Source organism: Anneissia japonica, unplaced genomic scaffold (genome assembly GCF_011630105.1).
Source record: "Anneissia japonica isolate Jap-2015-1 unplaced genomic scaffold, ASM1163010v1 scaffold334_len275345_cov169, whole genome shotgun sequence".
NCBI classification, from domain to species: Eukaryota; Metazoa; Echinodermata; class Crinoidea; order Comatulida; family Comatulidae; genus Anneissia; species Anneissia japonica.
Genome location: NW_022716574.1, coordinates 50,634 through 71,982, shown reverse-complemented (window position 1 = coordinate 71,982; position 21,349 = coordinate 50,634). Strand labels below are relative to the sequence as shown.

At 30.6% G+C, this 21,349-nt stretch overlaps 2 long non-coding RNA genes across 3 annotated transcripts; one reads left to right on the top strand and one right to left on the bottom strand.

Annotated features, from left to right (window-relative positions):
- The first annotated feature begins 327 nt into the window (after positions 1-327).
- LOC117109783 lies at positions 328-13,143 on the top strand. 2 transcript variants are annotated; one of them, XR_004445595.1, is made up of 6 exons: positions 328-1,044; positions 1,530-1,642; positions 2,166-2,303; positions 8,561-8,605; positions 11,800-11,876; positions 12,553-13,143. It is a non-coding gene; the product is annotated as an uncharacterized LOC117109783 (long non-coding RNA). The 2 variants fall into 2 exon arrangements; XR_004445594.1 differs by having other exon boundaries at positions 1,530-2,303.
- On the bottom strand, positions 8,024-19,760 carry LOC117109784. Its single transcript, XR_004445596.1, has 3 exons — positions 19,672-19,760; positions 16,859-16,943; positions 8,024-9,026 (listed from the first exon to the last, which is right to left on the bottom strand). It is a non-coding gene; the product is annotated as an uncharacterized LOC117109784 (long non-coding RNA).
- Between the last annotated feature and the right edge of the window lie 1,589 nt (positions 19,761-21,349).

Below are 21,349 nucleotides of genomic sequence, written 5' to 3'. Positions count from 1 at the left end.
ATGAATATAAAAAGCTCAGTTTGAAAAATTGGATAGAATTATATAAAACATTTTAAACTATATTTATTTATTTAAAATAATAGTAATTATTTGTATAAATTGCATTTGTGTAAACAAACAATGCTCCAAATTGTTATTGTAATTAATGATTATCATTAAAATAACATTTGCCTTTGTTTTATACCTGAAATTGTTAATTCCAAAAATATAAATAATAATGAACATAAATACTCTACTAAATGTAAAATTATATTATTCATTCAAAAATTAAAAATTAAATATAACTAATTATAAATAAGAATATTTCTAAATGATAATGAATATGAATAAAAATATGATATTAATGAATAATATAGACTTATCTAAATGTAGGTTATGTATCATAAAGTAATGTAAAATAATCATAAAATAATATATAAAGTAAAAGAATAATATAACTCCCTTCTACTGATTTGAGACATTCATATTGTGATATGACCTTTTCTACCAAGATTTTTCATAAATTTTCATAATAAAATTAGTCTTATTAGAAAAACAAAATTGTGTTTACAATTATGTATCTATATATGAAAGACTCAAAGATGGAAAGTATTTCTTTTATAAATTTTAAAAAAATTCATTTAAAAAAATCTATTTTTTCCATCAAATTTTCAAAATTGTAAACCTAACATGTTTTCGGGAAAAATGATTTTTTTTTTAAAATTCAAAATTGATTCAAGATTAACACAATTAAAATGTGTCATTAAATGTAAAAAAAATTATTCTAAATTGTACTATTATTGCATTTTGCTGTACAAATGTAAATGACTTTTAAGTAGGTGGTCATGCATCACATTTTTATTGTATGTATCAAACTACAAATACTATATAGTAAGTTAGCTTAATTAAATAAGAAAAAATGCATTAGATTGTTGGGAAGAGTAGCAACTGAGTGGTACCACACGTCATCACCACCTTGCGATATTGATGCAGATAATGTTGAGGAGGAGCAGTTAAAGATGGCACCCAATGACAGTGATGAAGAACCAGATGTTTGGAAAGATGGTGAGATTTTTTCTTTGTATGTTTCACATTGACAAACCACTGATGTAGGTAGTGTAAACTGAGATTTAATGTACTGTGTACTGATGACAGGCAGTTAGATTTGTTTAAAACGGTGCATGTGTTTACACTGCAGGCAGTGGGCGCATGCAAAATCAACCAGTTCTACCTGTGGCCAAGATTCTCCTTGCCTATGTTTTTTTTTTAGCCTGTGGGTTATTTGCTTTTGTGCTTACTGTGTTAATACTTTAGTTTGTTCTTCATCTATGAACATGGGCAGTCCTCGTGGTCCATAAAGCAATTCCATGTTTTGTCTAAAATCTTGAATGTGGGGTCTTATATTTGTGGAATGTGCCTGCAAGCAAAATTGCTGGAATTGCTTGAGATATTACTGTATTTATTGTATTTTTTAATTTAAAAAATAACTTGTAAATTAGACTTGTGCTGATACAGCTTCTCTTCAGTTTTATAATTGTTTGTTTTTGCAGATCCACTGTGAATTCGCAAGTCGTCACTGTATGTATTTGTAATTGGTGAGGCAGCTGAAGTTCTTGTTGGTAATCCTTCACCCGCATCCGTAACACGTGATAGACAACAACTGGTATCTTTGTAGATTAACAGTGATATTTTCTACACATTGTTAAAGTGGAATTTCAAATAGATGTATAAATTATATTTAAAAATTTCAAATTTTAATTCACTCCATTAATCAAATTTAAATTACATTAATTGTAATCTGTTCCAACTTCAATTCTTTTTTTAAACATTATGGTTAAATTATAATTTTTAATTTCGAATCCAATACCAAATTAACAAGATTTTTAAATTTACAAATTAAATTTTATTTTTAATTGGAATTTATTATATAAATTCGAAATGTGTTTTTTCCTGTATTTATAAAAAAGTAAATTGATATAAATTTTCTTTATTATTTGCAAAATTTTAATTGCTTTTAATTCAATTATTAAATTCATTTTGGAGAAACAACTATTTTACTACAACCATGTAAATTGTTAAATCCAAATTCTTTTTTATGAAAAAAATAATTTTGAAATTCCACTTCCTTTATATCCAATTGTTATAATAATTTGTAGTTTGATGCATGCTATGGTTTTTTTTTTCAGTATTCTCTCAAAAAGTTAAAACATTGTACAATGCACTTCTCCGCAACCTCCTGCATGCCCCATTACACTGACGGGCTGATCCTGCTTTGCTGCATGGCGGTACTTGCTTCTTGTTGTGCTCGTTGCTGCTGCTGAGTGGTGAGTTTGCTTTGTTGAAATTCTGTAAAGTTCTTTTTACAAGTTACATTTCCTTTGTAAATTGCTTTGTGGGTAAAATATCTGTGAGAATCCTTTTCCTGACGTGGTGTTAGCTTGTGTGGGTAGACCATCATCAGTGTAAACGTTCGACCTCGTCAATGCCAAGGAGTTAACTAAAAATTATAGCTGGTTTCAGTTTGTGGTCTTTTTTCACTAAAATAACATGTTAGTTTCCTCAGGAGACATTTTAAGTGTATACAGAAGAATACTGTTTTCCTTTTGGCGGTTAGGCAATATCTGCTAATATTTTTCGCTAAGTTTAGGAAAGTATGCCAGCTTGGCCAAGGTTGTACTTCTGTTGTCACGATGTGTATCTGAATTGTAGCTTTTTTGAGTTGGCACCAAATTATTGAATAATAATAGAAATATTAATAGCAATAATAATGATGGTAATAGTTAACAGTTTCAATTGGATATCATGCATATGCTAGATGCCTTTATGTTTTTAAAACATAATAAATAAATAATAGTACAATAAATTGTATAGATATAATTATACATAATTAAAAGGCTGACTTCTAGCATAAACAGGGTAGATGATTCCACAAAATGCAAAGAGTAACAATAATAAAGAAAATAATTATAGTTTCAATTTGATATTGTGCATATGCTAGATGCCTTTGAGTTTTAAAAACATGTAATAAATAATAGTACAATAAATTGTATATAATATGTAATTATACATATTTTAATTAAAGGCTGTCTTCTGGCATGAATAGGGTAGGTAAATCTTCTAAATACAAAGAGTAACAAGTAATACTTGTAGTGGTATAAATATATTTGTTCAATACTGCAATAAATACAACACTCATAAACAGTTCATCACCTAATGTGTCACCTAATCAAAAAATTTAAATTGTTTAGAAATTAAAATATGCAATAAATGTTAAATCTGTATCAATTGTTTTAAATAGTTTTTCTTTTGTTTCAAATTATTAAAACTTTTAGACCATAATAATGTTAATTTAATAGAAAGAATAAATTATTGATATGCTAATACATATATCAGAGAGGATAGAACATAGAAATAATGTATTATTAACAAATTTTATATAATATAATATATAAAAATGATAATGATAATAATCAAAGATAATTACAAAATAATATATTAGATTTATCAATTAAAATTAAATTTGTATTTGCATATTAAAAGATATTTAAATTAAACAGAACACACACATTGTTAAATACAGTATTTTGGATTGATTGAAAATTGTAAAATAACTTTTAAAATTTTAACTTTATTTTAACTTAATAAAAGTAAAAAATCATTAAAAATCTATAACTTCAAATAAATTTAACTTAAGATATAGAAATAATTTATTATAATATATATTTATCTAGTAATGGGCTTTGGAATATAATAAAAATAATGATAATATTATTCAAAAATGATTAGATGCACTTAGAAGATTACAGAACATAAATACTACATAATTTTAGATATTGAAATATATATAAAAATATTTCAAATATCAACCCTTTAGATACAATTAATTTAATAGAATATTACTTTTAATATAATTACAAAATTAATCAATTAAAATAAATGTCTATTTGTATAATAAAATATATCTGTAAATAGGGCACACACACATAGTTGAATTCAGTATTTCAAATTGATTGAAAATTATAAAATGATTTTTAAATTATAACTTTGATTTAACATAATAATAATAATTAAACCAGTCAATTTTGAATTAACTTCTTTGTGTGCAAACCTTGTCTGTAACCTTAAACAAATTAAAATAGAACACAGAATAGATGTATAAAATTATTTAAAAATATAATTTGATATAAAATTAACTTATACTTTAATTAACGCAAATCAATCTAGAAATAAAATTTGCATTAATAAGTTGTTGCCCATATAAGGGCACGATAATATAATATGATGTATTGTGTAGCAATTTAGATAATATTAAGAATAACTTTAAAAAGATTACAGAACATAAATATTTCAAATATTAACCCTTTAGATACAATTAATTTAATAGAATGATAATTTTAATATAATTACAAAATTATATTTTTAATTAATCAAAATAAATTTCTATTTGCATAAACAAATATATCTGTAAATAGGGCACACACACATGTTAAATTCAGTATTTCTAATTAATTGAAAAATTATAAAATTATTTTTGAATTATAACTTTGATTTAACATAATAATAATAATAATTAAACCAGTCAATTTTAAATTAACTTCTTTGTGCGCAAACCTTAAAGGTGTCTGTATCCTTAAACAAATTAAAATAGAAGACAGAATAGATGTATAAAATCATTTAAAAATATAATTTGATATAAAATTAACTTATATTTTAATTAACACAAATCAATCTAGAAATAATATTTGCATTAATAATTTGTTGCCCATATAAGGGCATGATGATATAATATGACATCCTTATATGAGCAATCATATTACAAAACTAACATAAACACACACAAATGAATTTAATATTTTGACAATAACATTTTAAAAGTAAAGTTAGGCTGTTACTCTTTAGATAGTGTATGTATTGGAAATAGTTTTAAAAATAATCAAGGAGAAGTCTTTAATTATAATTAAAAAAATAATAATAATAACCAAATTTCTTGTTACATTAGTTATACATATTCAACATCACCCATCAATAATCAATATTATACAGTCTTTTGTGTTTGTGTGGTGTGCTCTACCAAAGCAAATCATTAAAAGTAAATTAAATTCACAAATTATAATAAATTGATAATACTTATTAACACTTATATCTAATACATATTTCCACTATTGAATAAAATAATTTAAAAGATGCTGAAATACACAAATTTCTTTTAAGAATTAATATTTATAGTGAATATGACATTTGCTTATAATGCACTTGCAATACAGATAAATAGAAAACAAAACAGTTTTATGTAATCAACCCAGATAAGGGCATGAATTATAATAAATTGATAATTAAATTGATAAATTGACTAACGACATACCGTGTAATAAATTGATAATACTTATTAACGCTTATGTCTAATACATATTCCCACTATTGAATAAAATAAATTGAAAGATACTGAAATACACACATTTCTTTTAAGAATTAATATTTTAAAAAAATGTGCATAATCAAATATAGGAATATTAGCTATATTAGAAAAAATAACTAAATGCTGAAAGTAAATAAATTTAATTTAAATGTTTAAATTTAATTACATCTAACATAATAATTGTAACTTCAGCAGTTAAATGGTCAAGTTGCTTTATAGTACATATGACATTTGCTTATAATGCACTTGGAATACAGATAGAAAACGAAACCAGTTTTATGTAATCTACCCATGTAACATAAAAGAATTTGTAAACTTACAGATCAAATCTCTTCAATTAAACAGAGTTCAAAATATTAAATAATCAAAATATGTAAGTACTAAAATAATCAAGATTTTAATGTAAATCATATACATAAATTTTAAACATAACTATTGAATTGGAAATGTTAATAATAATAATACTGTAATAGTATGCTATAAACCTGTACACTAAAAAGTATAAACATAATGAAAATATCTAATAACATAATAAAAATACTTTCTTAAAAAATTATATACAGTATTTATTCGAATAAACGCCTCTTAATTTCCCAGTAAATGTGGAACAACATCATATGGATACAGTCAAAATGTGTTATTGAAATATGTTAATGATTTATTAATCCTAACCAGGTTAGAAAAATTTGAGGGAGGTATTTATGATGCCAAATGAGGCTTTGGAGGGGGAGGGGCATTTATTCAAATAAATACTGTAGTTAAAAATTCAAATATTTATATCCTTTCAAACAAAATTCTGCTTTGGTAAAGTACATCATATATACACAGCATTTAATCAATATAAATATAGACCTTAATAAACAAAAAACCTTAACCCAACTAAGTCATTTTAAAGGTTTTTCTAATTAATAATTTTTAAAATTTTGTAACTAGATTTTAAACATTATAATTTGAAAATAGGATGATTGTAATAGAATTAATATATTTTAATAGGATGGTTTTAGATAGAATTATACATCATATGGATACAGTCAAAATGTGTTATTGAATGATGTTAAAGATTTATTAATCCTAACCAGGTTAGAAAAATTTGAGGGAGGTATTTATGATGCCAAATGAGGCTTTGGAGGGGGAGGGGCGTTTATTCAAATAAATACTGTAGTTAAAAATCAAATATTTATATCCTTTCAAACAAAATTCTGCTTTGGTAAAGTACATCATATATACACAGCATTTAATCAATATAAATATAGACCTTAATAAACAAAAAACCTTAACCCAACTAAGTCATTTTAAAGGTTTTTCTAATTAATAATTTTTAAAATTTTGTAACTAGATTTTAAACATTATAATTTGAAAATAGGATGATTGTAATAGAATTAATATATTTTAATAGGATGGTTTTAGATAGAATTATACTTGACACTAATTTATTTACTAAATAATAAATAGAAAAATATGACTTCTCCTATAATTAGCAATATTTGGTGCCAGCAGTGATATAAAGAGCGATCGATTCAGGCAGGGTATGGCTGAAGAGCTGCTGTTCAGAACACGATGCTTAGGTTTAGTATTACCAGAGGTGCCAACCATATCAAATTGTTTGCAACCAAATTTAGTTCTGTACTGCACAGTTAATGTTGTTTCCTGAGTGTAATCTAGGCAACCAAAAGCACTTGTAAATTTATATCCTGACGCCAGTTTAAGTCCTATAGCTTTTGATACGAAATTTGATCATAAATATACTCTAAATTTGTTTCCGAATTATTTAAAGCATTTAATAATAATATAATTTTAAATTAATTTTATTCAATACCTGCTTTAAAGTAATTAAAATATATGCAAAACTAATTTCCAAGTTTTTTAAAAAAAATCTTAACTTAAATTTATTTAATTTTAAAATTGCATTAAAATAATTCTAAAAAATTAATTCTTTAGCAGCCAATACTAAATTCAGTCTAAACCAATAAATAATTCATGTTAATTTAATAAAATAACATGTTAATTCATTTAAATAATTATTTAGTAACTTTAATAATGCTAAATTTAATCTAATTCGAAAATCATTCATATTTGAAAATTCTTTAATACTAATCATTTAATTATTAAAAATATAATTCCTATCCTTGGCAAAGATTGGGAAGAGGGTTTGCGATCTTGCATTGGTTGTCGTCCATCTTGGGTATAGGGTTCTCACAGGTAATTTACTCATCTTGTAATTTACATTGGACTTGTAGCTTGTATTGAGAACTTTGCAGGTTTCTTCGGGCACTCTTGCTGCTTGGCAGTGGTAGTGGGCATGACTTGAGGTAGTACTTGCTGTGTATTCGAGTCAGGTGAACTCGTTGGTGGGGCTGTAGGGGTTGCGGAGAAGTGCATTTTTTTTTTTTTAAGTTTGCTAGTCGAATAAATACTGTACAACACAAAATTGATTCAAATTCTCTTGCCTTTATTTATTCCTTGTATCATTGCAATGTTTATATAATATACTGCCCCCTAAATAAAATCCCTTATTTACATTTTGAGGGTTCCTGCATTAAATAGCGCCCCCAAATCAAATGAGGCACTGCTCACGTCAAAGTGCCCTCTACCTCCATAGAGGGCGCTCTTTACCGTCAACAGCTAATTTGGGGGCACCTAATGCAATGTAGCTCAAAGATCTTGTAACAAACTCGCAATAGTATTTTTGCAATGTGCAGGTCTGATTTCATTATCCGTACAAATAAGTTTTGGAGGGAGACCTATATAAAATAACAATTTTTTGGTCTCATGAAATTTTCAATGAATTATGCAACTAACAGATTATTGGAGGAACCATATCTTAATTTAGTAAACAAAATTGGCTGCACATACTTTTCTTTGCACAGGGTGCAGTTCCTTTAAAGTTTGCCAGTAGTTAACAAATTGGGATGAAAGTTTTTATTGCATGTGTACAAATAAGGTTTTTGTAATGAGCTCTATATAAAATTCAGTAAAAGAATTTGCCTTAGCATTTTTCTTTTTTTGGAGGAGTGCTACAAAACATTCAGTAAAACAAATTTGGCTTTTTATCCCCAGTTCCGTAAAAATTTTCTGTGCATTACGAGTACGTGTAGGTTTTGGAGGGAGCGCCATTTATAAAATTCAGCACAGTAAATAAGTTTTGCTTTGTATTATTTTTTGCAGAAGGTGCAGTTTTACGAGTCTTTCATGCATTACGCTTACAAATAGGTGAGAGCGCTATTTTGTTATAAGATCTTTGAGTAAATAACCAACCCACTTACCTGTACCTCTAGTCTTCTAGTCTCTGTACCATTCTTTGCCGGCATACAGAATAAATTTATTAATACAATACATATACCATAGGCCTATCTAATTCATCAATCAATTACGTACAGTATTTGAATTACTGTTAAAGATATTGTATTCATATGTTAACATTACTGACACGTTTCTAATACTTTGATTACGTTTCTAATACTTAGATTACGTTAAAATAAATCTGAAAAGCATCTTGGCTTCTTGCAGATGGGTACAGAGTGATGACGTCATTTTTTATCATTATATAATATAAAATATATATTTCATTATGGTTGAATGTTGGTTAAGACATTAGTTTCTTGTATCTTTCAGTCAACTCTTCTCTTCATATCTGTAAAAGATTAGAAAATGTAAAAAATTAACCAAAATAATTGTTGAAATAAATGCTGTCATACAGTATATATGTAAATATATTACTGGTATATATTTTAATTTAAAAAAAATAGATTATATACATAAGTCAGTTTTCATACTGCAATAGGGTGTCTTTAAATGTAAAATACATTTGAGGGGTCAGATTTCCCCGACGAAAGCAAAATGGGTGTGGTCGAGCTTCTATTAAAAGGTTTCGAAAGTGGTCCAGGGGGCGAAACCCCCAAAAATTTTAACAATTTAGGGGTTTCAAAAGCTTATTTAATCGATTTTAGAGTCTACTAATATGTAGAAAATACATATAATTTTTTTTCTCCCCGACGAATTGTGCTTTTTATCCACAACGGAGGAGGGCCCCCTGCGCGTAGGTCGCTTTGTAACTCTTACACGGTGTACATACTTGTGTTGTAGAGCAGAGTGAAGGTTTAATCTCGGAAGCAAGGCTAGCCTAGCCTACGGCCTAAATCGTGTACGTTCTTGATATATCGCGGTGAAAACTTTGGGTGACAGAGGATCGGGCCTAACTGGTGTGGACAATCGGGCCCCAAGCCAATTTTTAGTATACTGTACTGTAATCTAGTAAAACACTGCTAGCTCCCCACCCCCGATATCGTTCAGAATTAAAAAGAAAATACTTTTTGTCAACTTTTGTGATAGCCCTATATATTCAGCAAACTTTCAAAGTACTGTACCTTATTGGTGTGCTAAAAAAATAAATTTGCCTATCAAATAACGCCCCCCCCCCCCTTTAACCCCCCCCCCCCCCTTTTACCCCGAATCTACCAGAGATTTTTTTCTGGTACCTTCATCGAGGCAGGGGTGCATTTAGAGGGAAACCCCCCCTCCTCCCTTTTTGGAAAGCGAAAAAAGAAATAATTGATTCTCCCTAAAAATGCCTCAGAGGTTTATTTTTAGACATTCAGAAAAAAAAATACTCTAGGACAAAAATTTGATAACATTAACGGCATTAGGATCACTATATTCCATTTTTAATGAATTAGTATATGTGAATTTACAAACTTCGCATGTTTAACTTTATCATCTTCAACAAGTAATATTGCCTTATTACAACTACTATCACACAGATTTATTGGTTTTCAACTCTGGCTTCTTTTTCTTGTTAGATGGCAAAAATACCCTGCCTAGGACCTAGGCCTAGTTAGAGGTTATTTATTTGATTGATGCCATTTCAAGCAATTGGATACACTACAACCAGACTGTAAAGTACGGCCTACGCAGGGAATCCTCCATGCAACAATTAGGCCTAGGCCTACAAGAAATCCGTCCGCGCATTTCGGAAAATAAGGGCCGATTTTCGCGCCATGCCAAATTTTGCACAAAAGCTATGCTTTGACCAAATCCCAATATATAACCAATGTATTATGCAGTAGTCCTAGGTTAGCCTCTAAAAACTAGCAAGTTCAGAGTCAGCGTCGTAAGCTGGCCTTCTAATGCTTTATCAACCTAGGCCAATCAAAATCCAATGCCGACTGGCCAGCCGGAATGCTTCTGTCCCCAGTCTGGTGGCGCTTATTGTAGGGCTTTATTCTAGGCCTAGGCGGCCTGGCAGGGATTATGACCGGTTGAGCCGCCGACAAGTTGAGCCGCCGGTCATTTCTATGGAACGCCAAGCGCGTCTCTCAGTGAATGTAGTGCGTTAATTGCGGCGTATTTCAATTAACTTATTCGTTCTTGGTACTGTTGTTTGGGATGTATTTCAGTTTATGTACTCAATTATTTCAATTTATTTAATAACATAGGCCTAACACATTTAAATTTATTGTTTATAGTCATCTGTCTAATTCAGGCGGCTTGCAAGATAGTAAAAAAAAAACTCCATACATTCTTATCATTTATTATATATAAGTTTTACAAATAGTACAAAAATAAAAATATATAAATTACAAAACCATAGTAATAATAACATAGGCCTAACACATTTAAATTTATTGATTATAGTCATTTGTCTATTTAAAATCAAATTGGTTTTACTAATTTTACTTCTTACTGTTTTATTATTAATAATAAGTTAATTGAAATACGCCGCAAACCAAACGTAAATAAACACATTAAAAATAATCAAGTTATTAAATTTTTAATACGATTTTGCAATTATACAACTTCATTTATTTCTATAAAAATGTAGTACATAAAATAATCAAAATTCTAATTTTCAATGACACAAATTATACATCACGAACGGCAATACGAGCAAATCAATGACTGACAAGACTGTGGGATGAATATGTAGCTGGTATCCGGGGGGTTCATTCACACTGAGAGACGCACTACATTCACTGAGAGACGCGCTTGGCATTCCATAGAAATTACCGGCGGCTCAACTTGTCGGCGGCTCAACCGGTCATATGCCCCTGGCAGAAGTAACTGTAATTTTTCAATTTGTTAAAGTCTACTTACAGAATTTTTAGCACATCTGGCACTAAAAAATGTCCTTGTCCAAAAAAGTCAAAAACAGAGTGATAGCCACAACTAAAGAGATATTCTACTGTGATTTACGTTCACGAAACCTCCACGCAAAGGTAAAAAGCAGAACATTTACTGCGAAGCGCCCTCAATCATAAAAGAACATTTTATATTATGACCAATCAGGCTGCTTAATTTTCCTCAGGCGTCATAAATTATATAAATAATAATAATAATAAATAAATAAATAATAATATATGATTTACTTATTTGAATTCAGTCCTATAATATCATTTCATTTATTTCAGTTACACCAACTACATAATACATGGAAAAGACAGCAGATTGACAACTCTCCGGAACACAAAAAATATGTAGACCTAAGGTAGGAATTGCTTTTTAATTTTAGTTCAAGAAAGACAGACAAATAAAAAAAAAACAAATGATCGTACAAATAATATGGTATATAATCACAAAAAAGATTCCTTATAATGGCGGCATCAGTGAAGGTGATGGGGGCAGGTGCCAGGATTTCACGTAAAGGATAAAAACCTTTGTCGGGGAGGAAAAAGCATTCAGTATAATTTTTACGGAATGTGAGATTATAAAATTTAGTAAATAAGCATTTCAAATTATAAATTGTCGGGAATCTGTCAACATATATTGATGGGGATTATCTTGTATGGAATCTCTTTATAAAGAGAAGAAACAAGGCATTTTCCATTCTTAGGTGACAAAGTCTTGGTCCTATTACTGTACTGTTACTTTTATTATTATAATTATTTATGTTTTTTCCAAATCTTATTCTGTTTTACTGCTGCTTCTTGTTTTCCAGTGTTTATTTTGTTTACGTCTGGGTCTTATTTGTAAATGTTGTGTGTATTGTACCAAATATGACACTATTCTGGGCACACTCACTATGGCCATTTGATAATTAGTTTCCGTATTGTTTTATGTGCCATTTCTTTTTATTAGCACCCTCTTTCTTTTAATTCAATATGTTTTACTATTTTTCCATGCTTTTATAATCAGTTGCAATTTTAACTTGTTTTCAATTTCAGATTGCGAGGCATAATAATAGTCTTCATCTTGAAGGTCATCTGGAGGTCAATGGGAGCCAGATAAAGAAATAGCAAAAGAAGCATCTTACACTGAAGAAAATTTTTGATAAAAAATATACTTAAAATATTGAATAATAAATAGTTAAATTCTCAGGGATATAAATTTAATTTTATATTGATATAAACTAAAAGGTAATTTCCTAAATGGTAGTAATAATTGTATTTTTTTTTTTGGTAAAACTGAATGTGGAGCTCTTGTTAATGACCTGGTCTCAAATCCTTTAAAATGTCAATAAATTTATCTCATGACTGTAAAAGCTATTTTTACACTTCCTAATTTTATTCTTAAATATAGACTAAAGTTTATTAGACTAATTTTGAGACAGACCAATGTAAAATTGACTTAAGTTCAATGGGCATGATTTGGAAAAATTATTGTGTAAAACAACTGTTAGTCTGTTTCTAGGGAATTGTTCAGTTATTATTTGCCCAAGTCAGACCCATTGTATATAGATAGCATACAAATTTAGGTTTTTTAAATATTTTAGCTAAGAAATGACCTCATTATACTGTAAATTTTATTTCAAAGATTAGTTAGTAGCTTTAAATATTAGCATTTTGACGTTTATTTCAAAGATTAGCAGTTAAATTTAGTAATTTAAGTTGTTGAGGTAAAAATTTATATTTTGATAATAGTTTTATTCTCGTTTAAGCTTAGAATTATTCTTTGTATGTATTTTCTACCTCTGTTGGTTGATGATTGAATTTAATAAAATAAAAATAAATCAAATGAATTACAAATAATGAAACTGACTAATTATTTCAGTCTGTATGGCTTTAATTAACATTCTGAAATTAATCAGAAATAAGACAATCACAATAACATGCACAACTGGTCTCAATTACATTGCAAATTCAAATAAATTAGAGAAAAATTGAGGGCACTACACAGTAATATGAATCATCAGTAGTAAATTACGAGAACAATTTATAGAGGAAATTAATCAGCCGTAAGACAAATCCCAATAACATGCACAACTGGACTGAATTAAATTATGGATGAATTTGAGGGCGCTACATAATAACATTCAATTACCAGGGTGTAGAAAAGCAAACAGGTCCTTACAATTATTATTATTGGAAAATATGAATATTCAGTAGTAAATTACGACACCAGTTTACAGTGAAATAAATCAGCAATAAGAGAATCATAAAAAGATGTACAACTGGTTTAATTATTTTCTTAATTCAAACAAAATAGGAGTAAAGTAAAATTGAGGGCGCTACATAACAAATAACATGAATATTCATTAGTTACTTGCAACACCAGTTGACAGTGGAATTAATCAGCAATAAATACGACAATCGCAAAAATATGCAGAACTGGTTTTGTATATACAGTACTGTATTATAAATTCAAACGAAGTAGTAAAAAAATTGAGGGCGCTACACAACCCGGTCAAAAATTTGCTTAGAAAATATGAATATTCAGTGATTAAATCTATCATTATAAATTTGAACAAAGTAGGGATAAAATTGAGGGCGCTACATAATAATTAATTATGACACCAGTTTACAGTGGAAATTATTCAGCAATAAAACCACCACCACAATAACATTCACAACTGCAATTATAAATTCAAAGCTTTGATTCAAAGTAGTGATGAAATTGAGGGCGCTACACAAATAAATGGTCGTAAATTTGCTTAGTAAATATGAATATTCAGTGGTTAGAACTCTTACATTTCAAAAAAGTAGAGATGAAATTGAGGGCGCCACCTAGTAAATATGAATATTCAGTAGTTAGTTTACCAGTGGTAATTAATAATACAGCAATCGCAATAACATGTTTACAAACAATTTAAAAAAAATCACAACTTAAAGTAGGGATAAAATTGAGGGCGCTATATAGTAAATTTGAATATTCATTATGTAAAGCGCTTAGAGGCTTTGTAAAGGCATAAGAACGACATATTATTATTATTATGAGTTAATTATGACACCAGTTTACTGCGGAAATTACTGAACCATAAACTGGTCTATATAAATTAAAAGTAAGGATACATTTGAGGGCGCTACATGCATTTGATAAAATATGAATGAATATGAATATTCATTAGTTAATTACGACACCGGTTAACTGCGGAATTTACTCAACCATAAACTGGTCTATATAAATTCAAACATTTGAGGGCGCTGCATACATTTCATCCATATTACACCATTTTTTTTAGAAAAAAAAAATAAATAAAGAGTAACACAGAGGGCGCTATTAAAGCACTTGTAATAAATTTACATTTTAACATGAATATTCATTAGCTTTGAAAAAATGTCGTTTACCATCCACAAATTAACACACTCTCTCACATTCACTTGGTTAGCTAGATGGTTAGTGTTATAGACTATGACCCTGAAGTTACCAGGTTCAAGTCACACAAAATTTTTATTTATTTTTTGTTTTTTAAAGTAAACATTAATTAAGTGTGGTTTAACACTTAGAAATTAACACACTCTCTCAGATCCACTTGGTTAGCTCAGTGGTTAGTCGTACAGACTATAACCCTAAGGTTGTCAGGTTCAAGTCTCAAAAACTTTTTTTTTTTTAAAGTAAACATTAAGTGTGGTTTAACACTTAGAAATTAACATAGTCTTTTAAGTGAGACAGTTGGCTTGGAGGTAGACGCTCTGCTTCCTAAACATGGTACATAGGTTCAAGTCTCACTACGGACAGGCACTCGGTACGGAAAAGGCTACGGACAGGGCGGGCGTCTCGGACAGGCGCCACGGACAGGGCGGGCGTCTCGGACAGGAGCCTCGGACAGGCGCCACGGACAGGGCGGGCGTCTCGGACAGGCGCCACGGACAGGCGCCACGGACAGGGCAGGTGTCTTGGACAGGTGCCACGGAAAGGACGGGAGTCTCGGACAGGGCGTAACGGATTGACGCCACTGAGAGGTCATACAATTTTTTTTTTTTTTTAAATTTAGGTGAATTTTTTTTATTTTTTTGGCAAAATTAGCATAAAAAAATAAAAAACTTCCCTGGATTTGAACCCCCAACCTTAAGGTCTGAATGCAGTATCACTAACCATTGCACCACAGACACATCTGATATAAAGTAATTAATTCTAAATGGTAAACCTTACACCACTTAAGACTAGAAAAATAACGGTATGTCGTTAGTCAATTTATCAATTTAATTATCAATTTATTATAATTCATGCCCTTATCTGGGTTGATTACATAAAACTGTTTTGTTTTCTATTTTTTTTTATTTTTTTTTTTTTTTTTTTTTAAATTTAGGTGATTTTTTTTTAATTTTTTTTGGCAAAATTGGCAAAAAAAAATAAAAAACTTCCCTGGATTTCAACCCCCAACCTTAAGGTCTGAATGCAGCATCACTAACCATTGCACCACAGACACACCTGATATAAAGTAATTAATTCTTAATGGTAAACCTTACACCACTTAAGACTAGAAAAATAAAAAAAAAAAAACTTTATCTGTTGTTTACTAATGCAAAGCACTGTAAGACAACAGAAATATGTTGTTTTTCAGTGCTAAACAATGTAAAACAACAGATTAAATCACTAAAAACAAGAAAGAATAGTTTTATGGATTTTACGTATGCAAAATATTACAAAGCCTAAACAGTAACATCATAACCCCCATCTCATGAATAATAAGTGTTATAACAACATAGCAGGGTAGGGGTGGTTGGTGGGTCGGGATATATAAAAATATTATATCACGACCATTATATAATATATAATAACGGATTGATTTAAATATTTATGTGTGCTTAACAGGGGCGGATCCAGCCCAGTAAGAAAGAGGGGGAGTGAATGTCCGAACCAAGTGAGAATCTCAGGAAAGAGCCCCTGGTAGGGGTGCAAGGGAAGATTCTCCCTTAAACCTCTAGCACCTTCATTAATTTGAGTTTATATTTGATTGATTTTTAATATTTAGCATGGTAATTTTCTGATAAGCTTTACAAAACATTTTTTTACAAAAAAATATAGGGGGCGTAGCCCCTTACGCCCCCCCCCCCCTCTAAATCCGCCACTGTGCTTAAGGTTTAAGATATTTAATAGTTGAATTGAACCGGGGACCAACAGATTACCACGGTTCAGCTCCCACACAGTGGCTACCACTGGTTCAGCCGACAGAGTTACCACCAGTTTAGGTTCCTAAACTACCATTAGGCATCAGAATTAAAATATGTTCTGTAAAATCAGAATTAAAAAAGGACACTAAAATAGCAAGTAATATTATTTTAAATTAATAACTGTGTATAAATTACATACCTTGATAACAACATTCAAATTATTAAAAGAAAACAAGAAATCCAGTAGTGCTGAGGTTTTGCGTTTATACCAAGCTGACAAATACCTGCAAAGACAGAAAGCGTTTATAATGTTATTAATCATCGGTTGACAATGGCACCTCATCCCTTAATCTCTTCAAATTCTCTCAAGAAATACAAAAATCCTAGCTATTTCCCTACTGTCGCTTTCTGATGTGATAGACAGGCTAGTGGTGGCACTGCGCGGGAATATGGGGGACTACAGGCCCTGTCGGGAAGAAAAACCACAATTCGTCGGGGAGGAAAAAAAATTTACCAAAATTGAATAAATAAGCCTTTGAAACTCATAAATTGTCATATTTTTTTCCAAAGGTTTTTAGCGACGCCCGACCACACCCACTTTTTTCTCGATGGGGATATCAGCTCCCCGGGATCTTGTACCCCTGTCGGAGAGATCCTGGCGCCACCACTGGTGATAGATCAGGATGTGGGGAGCAGGTGGAGGGAGGGGAGGCTTTTTACCTTAAGTTTTCTATTGACAACGAACACAACGCTACATCCCTGATGCCGATTTTGTTTTAAAAAATGCCAAAAACAAAAGATAGTTTTTTCTGCCATTTTTACGGTATCATATAATAGTAGTAGTAGTAGGCTCAGCTAGAACTGCCAATGCCACCCATGCTTGAAAATGTTCAAAACGTGATGCTTTTTCCCTACATTGTTATCTTATTAGGCCAGAACCAGTACGACTGTACTGATGAGTAAACTTCAAGTGATCTAAATGATGACAATTGATCTCAATATTATTTGATATGTTTAAACTTTTTTTACAACTTTTTCAATTTTTTTTGTGATTGTTTTGTTTTCTTGCTGCATTTTATTAATTTATTTGTCATTTTATTTTATATATTTATTATTTTTATTTATTTTTTTACAAATTCTTTTACAGTACGACTGTACTGATGAGTAAACTTCAAGTGATACGACAATTGATTTCAATATTATTTGATATGTTTAAACTTTTTTTACAACCTTTTCAATTTTTTTTGTGATTGTTTTTTTTTTCTTGCTGCATTTTAATAATTTATTTGTTATTTTATTTTATATATTATTATTTTTATTTATTTTTTTACAAATTCTTTTATTATATAATTAATTATAATTTTACTGATTTTGAAAACATAATCTATCTTTATCACAATGTTTTTTTGGTTTTTGTACTCTTTCGTCTATATATTTGATATACCGTATTTAAATTTTATATATTTTACCAGCCTGTTAGTGGCGATGATTCGCTGTTGGTCTGATGAAATGAAATAAATAAATATAAATAAAATTTAAATAATTATTATTAAAGGTGTATGTATGTGCATATGATAATAATATGCGTACAGGTATGTATATGCGTGGTCATATATACAATTCTGAATGTTTTGAGATATTAATTAATTCTGAATGTTTATATTTTTTACTTCAGTGACAATACCTTATGGCCCCTAAAAAAGAAATAATTAAATTATTTAGAAAATAAAAGTTGTAATTTATCTAGTCAGCCATAGCGGACTGACCACATTTTCAGTGCAATTGAATTTTAGTTTTTCATGTTCTTGTTATTCTTATGTCTTTGATGACAAAAAAAAAATTAGGCTCCCAGCGGGAGTGTGTGTCTACTGCCTTATACAGGAGTTTTTGCTTATTAATTTTATCTTATGTTCTTCAATATGCAGATGTGTGTATTATTGTAGTGTATCTGAATTTTTCATGAAAATTTTCTTTCATAACAATATTCTGTATAGGCCTACTACTATATCAAACTAAAAACACTTTAAAAATGAGTAACTGTAACTCTTGGAGTTACCACGTTACTAGTACTATTATCACGAAGAGTACTAGCTTGTTCTAGAGGGCGTCCTTAAAATAAGGGTAAAAGGCGTTTGTGGCGAACGCGTGCTGCGTCTCTATAACGCGTGTTCGAATTTCAAACGCAAATTTGTTCGAGTTCAGAACGCAATTTGATTGTCAATAGAGCACCTCCTACCTGGTGGTAGTCGTACCCATCATGCCTAAACAGGATTTATGTTTTTCCGCCATCTTTAATTGCTACATCATGACATAGTGTCTACGCCCCGTTGGGGGTAGTAGACACAAAAATGAAAGAAATAAAGGTGGGTGAAATCCACACAAAAGAGAAAAAAAAAAAATTATTGAAAACATGCAAATGAATTTGAGGGGGTTATTTCCAGGAATATTCTTGCTTGCTTGGATGAGTACAGAAGTTTGTTCCGATTTCCGGGAGAAGAGACAGGACCTGCAGCTGGTGCCTGGAAATTGCTCTTTCATACCATCAAAACCTTACGGGCATTAATTGTATAACAATTATTTTTCTTAAGAAATTAAGAGGGTGGGGTGGGGGAGGTGTCAACTAGATGATGGCAACGACTGCACCCCTTTAACCCAGGTCCAGGAAGGCATTGCGAAAAAAATAATTAATTAAATTTTAATTAATTAAAAAAATTAATTTTTTATTTAACGCAACAGGCCCCCTAGAAATATAGAATCATAAATAAGAAATATAATGCTTTCAATAAGTCGTTCCTCTAAGCACAAGCCATTAAAAACCCAACCGCCACTGGGCACCAGTCTACGCGCTTACTCACTGCAGCAAGCAGGGCTTACTTACACTAGCGGCGGTAGCGGTAGGGCCGGGCCTAGGAAGCCTAGAGGTCTACTACAATTATATATGTCTTGCATTACATCTATACATTTACTTTAATAAACAGTGAGAATTATAGCTTTCAAAATCAAAGAACTTACGTTAATATCTTGCGTTACATATTGTAAAGTGTCTCTCAGCACTTAGTATATCCTATTCGTTTCTCCTACACATGTGGTTTTGTTTATTGTTTTTTGTTTTGAGTCATAGTTATAGCGCCCCCAAGTAAAAATCATATTTTCATATTCCACCCATTATTCGTCCTAGTACTCAGCCGCTAAAGAATTTTCTTGGAAAATCAATATTACTTGGATCGCGTCCTTTCTATATTTAAGTCATTCAATTTCTTTCTTCTAAAAATACCTATTTATTATTTCAATTTAATGATTGGCATATTTATTAAAGTTTAATAACAGACGATATACTGAGCGTCTAATAGTTTCATACTGCGCTATATTAGAACAAATTAAAATTATCAATTAATCAAAATATATTTGCAATTTTACTAGAATCTTCCTTCATTTGACACTGCCGTAATGTATTAGGTATATTTTTAGTAACAATATACTATTTTAAACACTTTTTTATTAACGATTCTGTCACATCAACAAATTAAAAAATACATAGCACTCAGTTGACTCCTATGATTTTGATTACTGGATAAAATAATGTGGTCAATAGCAAAATTAGCCTCCGCGCTGTCATAATATTAGGTTACTTTTGTACAGGCTCTAAGGCACATAAATCGTTCAGATTTTGATAAAATCATCATATTTGGTACACACATTCTACAACAGATAGGCCTAGGATTAGGGTTGGACCGCCATTTTAAATTTCAAGATGGCCGACGTGCCACTTAAATCATAGTAATGCATGGGGTCATTGGAAAGGTAATTACACACTAATCATTTATTTTCATAACTCTAAACAAGAGGGACGGACGGACCGTGGGGGAGGGGATATCTCGTTGTTTCTTCCGAATCTCTAATTTGATAGTTAGTAACATTTTAATAAGAAAGGATACCTTGGCAGAGTGGCGCTACGGGGTGCTAGGGGACTACAGCCCCGTTGGGAACCTATATCCCCTCCCCCAATCCACAGTTCGGGGAGAAAAACCACAATTCGTCGGGGAGAAAAACCACACAATTTGTCAAAATGTAGGCCTATTATCTATATAAGAGAGTCTAAAATCTATTAAATAAGCCTTTGAAACTCCTGATTGTCATACTTTTGAGTGATCCAAGTAGGCGTGGTCGGGCGTCGCTAAAACCACTAGAAGGTGGTCCAAGGGGTGAAGCACCCCGAAAATATGAACATTTAGGAGTCGAGTTTCAAAGGCTTATTTAATCGATTATAGAGTCTATTTACTAGTAAAAATACATATAATTTTTTTTTCTCCCCGACGAACTGTCTTTTTTCTCCCCGACGGAGATGGAAGAAGACCCCCAAAACCCTACCCCTCCCCCTCCGTAGCGCCGCCACTGGTCGGGGGAATCAGCCCCCTGTCGGGGGAAATCATAGGGGCCGCAAATGCTTGGTTTACTAGGTAAATTATACTTCAAATTAGTGTTTTTTTTTATCATTCACTCCAAATTCAGTTGCGCTAAAATTAAACTTCTTCAACTAACTTTCAAATTCAAAATTTCAGCCTACTAATTAGCTTCTATTTTGTTGAGTGGCGTAGGTGGTATCACCATGGTATCACCCAGACCAAACGAGCGCACACCCACTGGAAATTTGTTGAGGAAATGCTTATCGTCAAACCGCGCCTCTCTCACC